General features: G+C 39.9%; 2 long non-coding RNA genes across 2 annotated transcripts; one reads left to right on the forward strand and one right to left on the reverse strand.

Moving 5' to 3' along the window:
- Nucleotides 1-1,582: 1,582 nt before the first annotated feature.
- Nucleotides 1,583-2,242, reverse strand: LOC105031118. The gene is made up of 4 exons (XR_829669.2): nt 2,110-2,242; nt 1,881-1,942; nt 1,729-1,802; nt 1,583-1,621 (listed from the first exon to the last, which is right to left on the reverse strand). It is a non-coding gene; the product is annotated as an uncharacterized LOC105031118 (long non-coding RNA).
- A 2,198-nt stretch (nt 2,243-4,440) lies between these two features.
- On the forward strand, nt 4,441-4,833 carry LOC109615543. Its single transcript, XR_002196537.2, has 3 exons — nt 4,441-4,486; nt 4,577-4,694; nt 4,788-4,833. It is a non-coding gene; the product is annotated as an uncharacterized LOC109615543 (long non-coding RNA).
- Nucleotides 4,834-7,063: the final 2,230 nt, after the last annotated feature.

Here is a 7,063-nt window from a genome sequence, read left to right on the forward strand (position 1 = left end):
CTTCCATTGAGGAAGCAGAGGATGGGGGCTCAGAGGTGGACTCGTCCATCACCTGGGCTGAAGTCACAGAGGTGGTCAAGAAACTCCTCGGTGGCAAGGCATCGGGGGTGGATAAGATCCGCCCTGAGTACCTCAAGTCTCTGGATGTTGTGGGACTGTCTTGGTTGACACGCCTGTGCAACATCGCGTGGCGGTCGGGGACAGTGCCTCTGGGATGGCAGACCGGGGTGGTGGTCCCTCTTTTTAAGAAGGGGGACCGGAGGGTGTGTTCCAACTATAGGGGGATCACACTTCTCAGCCTCCCCGGGAAAGTCTATGCCAGGGTTCTGGAGAGGAGAATACGGCCGATAGTAGAACCTCGGATTCAGGAGGAACAGTGTGGTTTTCGTCCGGGCCGTGGAACACTGGACCAGCTCTATACCTTCAACAGGGTGTTGGAGGGTTTATGGGAGTTTGCCCAACCAGTCCAGTCCAGATCCCAGATACAGGCGGCCGAAATGAGCTTTCTCCGCAGGGTGGCTGGGCGATCCCTTAGAGATAGGGTGAGAAGCTTGGTCACCCGGGAGGAGCTCAGAGTAGAGCCGCTGCTCCTCCACATCGAGAGGCGTCAGCTGAGGTGTTGCTTGAAGTGTTTATGCTGTCTATAACAAAAGTCAGAATAACATTGCACTGCTTTGTGTTACGGGGTTGGGTGTGACAATCTTCATGAAGACAGACACTACAGCTATGTTTACAGCCGTGATCACCGCAGGTGTTAAAAACTGTATAACACCACTCACAAACATATGACACACCCAAATAACCTGTCAGATTCATGATGCCACAGAAATGGTCATCGTAAGTACATAAAGACGGTTCTAAGGTGGGTGTCCTCGCTGTTTTGAAACTTGGTAAAGTGACCATCCCGTGTTCGATGAAAGAGAGAAATGTTTGCATAGAATGTGCAAAAATCCTCAACTTCACCAGTATTTTGTAAATGTATCAATCAATCAAATTTATTTATAAAGCCCTTTTTACAACAGCAGTTGTCATAAAGTGCTTTACTGAGACACCCAGCCTTAAACCCCAAGGAGAAAACAACAGTAGTGTTGAATTACTGTTGTAAATCAACGTTGTCAAATTAATTACGTTGTATAACTCTAACATCGCCATCATCGCAATGAGTTTGCATCAGAGACCTCAGAGTCAAATAGATCATGTGAAAAACAGAGGCTACTAAGCTCGGTTAACAAACCTTACATCTGAGGATTATTGTGCGCATTGCTGTGTAACAAAGTAATGGCCGGTTCATTTGTATTTTGGGGTGTGGTTTGTTGATTGTGTAGATGTTGTTGGTTGTTCCGTGTCTGGTCTGTGGTTAGCAATATCTTTTGCCATTTCTCTAGCTTAACATGTAAATAATGATCCACTTACAGGTTTAAATATTATTCTAACTGAAACATACATTTACATACATCATAGTTTTGATGAGTTGACGGTAAAATATGTATTACCTTCATCTTTCAAGCATGAAAGAAAACAATGAAACAAAAATCCCGACGCTGTGCAGCCACAAGGTGGGGTGTCCGTAACTGAAGCCATTATGGTGATGTACTCTGTATCATCACCTGGGGTCCTCAATCTGTTGGTTGGTAAATAGATTACAAAGGTTCGGCTGTATGCATGTTGTCGTAATGTTTATAACATTTTAGTATTAGACTGAAAATATCTGTAAATAATTAGACTTACACAAAAAGGATCTGTTCAGGTTGTCTAAGATCACAACCACACAGTCCAACTGACATTGATGCTGGTCACTTGGTCTGAAATAAAAACAGAGGGTTAAAAAGCGCATACAGGTATTTAAAGCTGATTAACAATCATGTTAAAAGTGTACTTACCAAGATTTGAATGCCCAAAAATGTGTTTACCAAACACGGCTGGGTTTAATTTCAACCTAAACCTGAGATATAAAACAGACAATATGAAAGACAGATAAGAGCGCATGGAGTGCTCAATCGTAAAAATTGATTTACACATTCTTAAAAAGTTTGAAGGTGTTGTTTGTTGGCGTTTGTAATTGCAACACAACTAAAACCAATTATTTCAAATGAAATAACTTGTACTTACAATGTAAACGACATACTCCGCGCTGGAAACAACAGCTGTCTTCTGTGGAAGCCGTGAATTTAATTGTCTTCACAACTGGGGCGCCTCCAGCAGGTCACGCCTCTTTACTTTGTCATTGGTTACACATCATCGTTCTTCACGTTAGAAGTATACCGGCTGCAATGATTAAAATTCTGGATAAAGCTTAACTAGTTAGTTCAGATAGTTGTTGATGTTTGATTACCAAATATAGTGATACTTCCTCGTTAGTTATCATGGCTCATCCATGACATCACATAATTTAATTGTATCTATTAACGACAAATTCATCCGCTTACATATAAACACTGGCTATTGTCACCATATCGCCATTAATCTCTTCAACATTTAACAAACAAGTCCATAATACAGCAATCAAAATTCAAGTAATTACGAGAATGCAGCACATCTTACACAGAAGTCCCAGCATCCCAAACCCTTCTTTATATCTTACACAAAAAAACATGTTTCCCACACGTAATTCTGTGCTTGTAGAAAAACACCATGCTACATGCACATTGTAAAACATGAAAGGTTAACATCCACAGGTTGTAGGACTTATTGGAACATAAAATGTTGGGGGTTATAGCATTGCTGAACTCTGGTGCCCCATTTGTTAAACACCAAACATCTTGCCACTGATATAACACTTACTTATTGCCTGGGGATTTAACATTCCGGAACCGTAAGAAACCATTGTTAAACATAAAACATATTGCACGTGTTATATCACTTGTCTGGGTTGCTTACCAGTCGTTGTAAAATATCAAACATGGACACAACAATGCAATCATAAATTACAAAGTCACTGGGCATGCATATGTCACACTGGAAGACCCACACAACAAACTAGATGTCCCGCCCACCTGTCAAATCAATCTGGAAGCCCCGCTCACCAAAGTGACACATTATACCCTACATTTACTACTCACATTTGCCGGCTACAACATACATTAGTTACGTTATATCAAGCCTTAACTTAAAATGTATACGTTTAATTTGCAACTGTTTCTGGCAAGTTCATCTTCAGTCTTGCTAGCAATTGCTCAATTCTTATGATTATTCCAAGGAAGTTAGTAGATACTAGTAAGCCTATTACTGGCTAATAAGCTGTTAAAACGGCCAGTGGCAAAAGCAATACAATTCATAGACACTATGGTGGAGGTAAACTTAATAAGAAACGTTAGTCAGTGTAACACAAACTGCAATGGAGTCTAGCGACTGCCGAAACGTGTAATTCACGAATGGCCAACTAACTATTAAAACGCCCAGTGGCAAAAGAGGATTTGTTAAGGATAGAGATAAGAGGCTATACTGACACCCGGCAAACGTACAGCTCCATGGTGTAGTGGTTAACGACACCCAGGTTAGAATCTCGGGATGGCAACACTTTCTATTGCGGGCCGGCTGAACTAGTCTTGCCTGGTTTCTTGTTTTTCAGTATCAGACAGTGGAGCACAGTGACCAAAGCATGTGAGCAGAGTTATCTGTCAGAAATACCACTCACTGACAGAAAAGTTAATTTCCACTGCTCCAGGCACAAAACATGTCACTCCAATATTTTTAGTGTATTTGAAGGCTACTATTTACAGTTCCTTAATTAAGGGGGCCCAATTGGCACACCTATTCCTCAGTGAGAGTTACCATCAAATAGCTACTATTCTTACTTGCAATATTCTATTAACATTAAAATTCTTTAGTCAAGTTACTGGTAGCTGAACGCAAGTTCTAAACCATTAGTGGGAAAACAAGTTATAGAAACTGAGCTTGAAAAAAAACAGCATTAACCTGAAATTAAATACCTACAGTAACCCTTGTTTCTTCGTGTGTCCACAAGTTTGGTTGCTTACTATTTCTTGTTTCTTTGTTTATCCTCAAGTTTGGATTTTCTGAGCTAACTTGTCTAAATCGTGTTTCTTATGGTATCAACAAGTTGGAATGTTAGAATATTTGCTTATGTAACGTTAGCTAAATCGTGTTTCTTTGTGTAACGTTATCCACATGATGTGGATAACGTTACTCTTGGCAGTAAATTTTGTTAGACTAGCTAAACCTGCACTAGTTACAATTCCGTTACTGAGGTGTCTTTGTGTATCTACATTGTTCTTAGCTAGCCTGTGTGTGTCTTATGCTGCCGGTTTTTTAAACCTCTTTGCTAAACATTGCTTTCAGGTGATGACGTTATCTGTAGTTTTGTTCCTGGAGGAGAATGACTCTGTGGCAGTAGTTCCACGCCTGTGTCTCAAAGGAGGACTTTGGCCACCACACAGCATCACCATCATCCACAAATCAGTTTGCCAGAACTTGTTCACCACCTGAATACACCTGGGAGAGTGTCCCTTATAAGCTCATCAAGCATGTAGGTGAATTTGAAAATGTAATAATTTGAAACTTGGAATGAATATATGTTTTGCTTGGTAAATTCTTACAAAACCTTAACTTTTCCTAGACACGTGAGAGACTGGACGTATGTATCGTCAGAGGAGCGAAAATCGTTCCAGCGTGGGCCCCTACCACCCCAAGATGCACATCTACACCTCAGCACCCTGTGGATTGCAGCCCTGGTGGTATGTGAATTACATGTTGATCTCATAATTGCTGCAATGTTTACTTGGTTTCACCATATTTACCTGTTCACCAACTTTTATGTTTATTTATAGGATGGAGCAAGCACAGTACTCCAAGGCACCATGTAGAGGATTGCTACATAGGTAAGTGTGGGTTCATTCACTTAACCCAGATGCTTAACTTGTTATTAAAGCATGTTGATTCCAATTTTATTTGTCAATTTCAATTTATTTTTAAGGGCAAGAAGGCAGAGGTAGGGGGAAGTTTCAGCTCTGCACATGAAGGTAAGAATGAATATTTTGCCAGACACTGCGATTTGAGTTCTGATTGTAAAATAACCAGCTATTTAGGACTGAATAATTAACTGTCTGTCTTTACTTTCAGAGCATTTGGAGATCAAGTGGCTGACTGAAGAGAAGGTCGAGCTGAGGGCACAGCTGGCTCTACAATCAGGTAAAAACAAGACTATAGTTATGCTAGAAACATGATTTAGCCAACGTTACGTATCAGTTGATAAAAGTTACAAGGAGTTAAGCACATATTATAAAATTCTAACTTGTTGATACCTTAAGAAACACGATTTAAACAAGTTAGCTAACGATGTTTCCATACTGTTCAACTGTTGATATGCGAAGAAGCACATAAAATCTGAACTTGAGGATAAACGAAGAAACATAAAATAGTAAGCAACCAAACTTGTGGACACAATAAAGAAACAAGGGTCACTGTTTAATCTCAGGCAAACACTGTTTTTTTCAAGCTCAGTTTCTATAACTTGTTTTCTCGCCAATGGTTTAGAACTTGCTTTCAGCTACCAGTAACTTGAAAGAATTTTAATGTTAATAGAATATTGCAAAAAGTCATTGTTTAATACAAAACAGTCATTATGTTCTTACTCAGTAACCTAACAACACCTAATGCTAGTTATTTATAATAGAACAGAACTCACCATAGCTATGTAGGTGACTCTGCGTTCAACAATATCCAGTCTGATGTCCAAAAAATCCTTGATCTTTGTTTGTTTCGGGAGTTGTAGTAAAACAATGTGATAATCCACATGTTGTATTGTCCAATTCAGAGCATATAGCTTATACCTTATACACTTTCAACAAGAGTTGATGAGAGAACCAAGTCGTTAAAATGAATGTTCCTTCTAGTTTTCACGGTACAACAGCGTGGGATCCAAATGGCGACTGTCTTGCCTTACGCAATTCGCTATAGCACCATCTACAGACACAGTGGTGTTTAAACATAGTAAGGAACTATCCCCCATGTAATATTAAAGTCGAGGCTATAGACGAGTTGAGCCGGTACCATGCAGTGGAAAATGGCCATTAGGTCGGGAAAATATTATGGTAAAGCAATGGCGAGATGTGTTTGCTGTAAAGGTCCTTTACACAAGCAATAGTGCAATAGTTAAAGTCAATTTTATTTTTAAACTACCAATGTTGACCTAAATTCTGTACACTAAGATTTTACAATATTAAAATAAATCAAATAATCAGTACAAGAATAAAATGGGTACAATAGCATCTCTGCTGAAAGAAAATGGTAACACAAGCAGATACAGCAGACTAAAGCGCATGCCCTCTTTTCGGCGGCTAGCCACCAGCATAACACAGTCTTATGCAATTTAATTAGCTTACGCAATTTGAGATCAGGAGAAAAGCAGCAAAAGCTCACTGGGGTTGCTCACCGTGGAGTCAGTTGTTCTTTGCTTCAGAGATGCAAATTTAGTGGAGGGCCGGCACTACCCAACTTTTTGTCCTGCTACTGGGCTGCCAATTTTTAGAAAACGTTTTGTTTGCATGCTCCAAATACCCCATGGTCCCACTTTGAGTCGCGGTCCTGCATTTCTTCCTTTCTTCCTGCTTTACTCTGCTGTTCTTTGCCGGCACCCCTGTCTCGCTATACTGGCAATTCGGTGGTACTTTCCACAATTAATATCTGGTACCAATTTCAGGATAATTTCAAATGAGGATAGCTTTTTTTTGGTATTCCGGAGGACCTGTCCTCATTAGCCTGCAGCCAAGCAGACATTGTGGCTTTTACTTCCCTACTGGCTCGACGCAGGATTCTCCTGAACTGAAAATCTGTTAACTCCCCTCCTATTTCTCAATGGCTATGTGACGTTTTTTCTCACATTACCAGGTCCTGTGAAAATGAAGTATTCCCTCAGTGGCTCCAGCACAATTTTTTTTACTGAAATGGCTTCCTTTTATGTGATATTTTCATGTTGCAGAGGCTCCCTCCAGATGTTGTGCTTTAATCTTTTTTTATTATATGTTTCTTCATCTATGTAACTTTAGTGTCTTGGTTTTGTGCTTGTATTTCATAAATATTTTTTACGTAAAATAAATAGTGTATA

Source organism: Esox lucius, chromosome 7 (genome assembly GCF_011004845.1).
Source record: "Esox lucius isolate fEsoLuc1 chromosome 7, fEsoLuc1.pri, whole genome shotgun sequence".
In the NCBI taxonomy this organism is placed as follows: domain Eukaryota; kingdom Metazoa; phylum Chordata; class Actinopteri; order Esociformes; family Esocidae; genus Esox; species Esox lucius.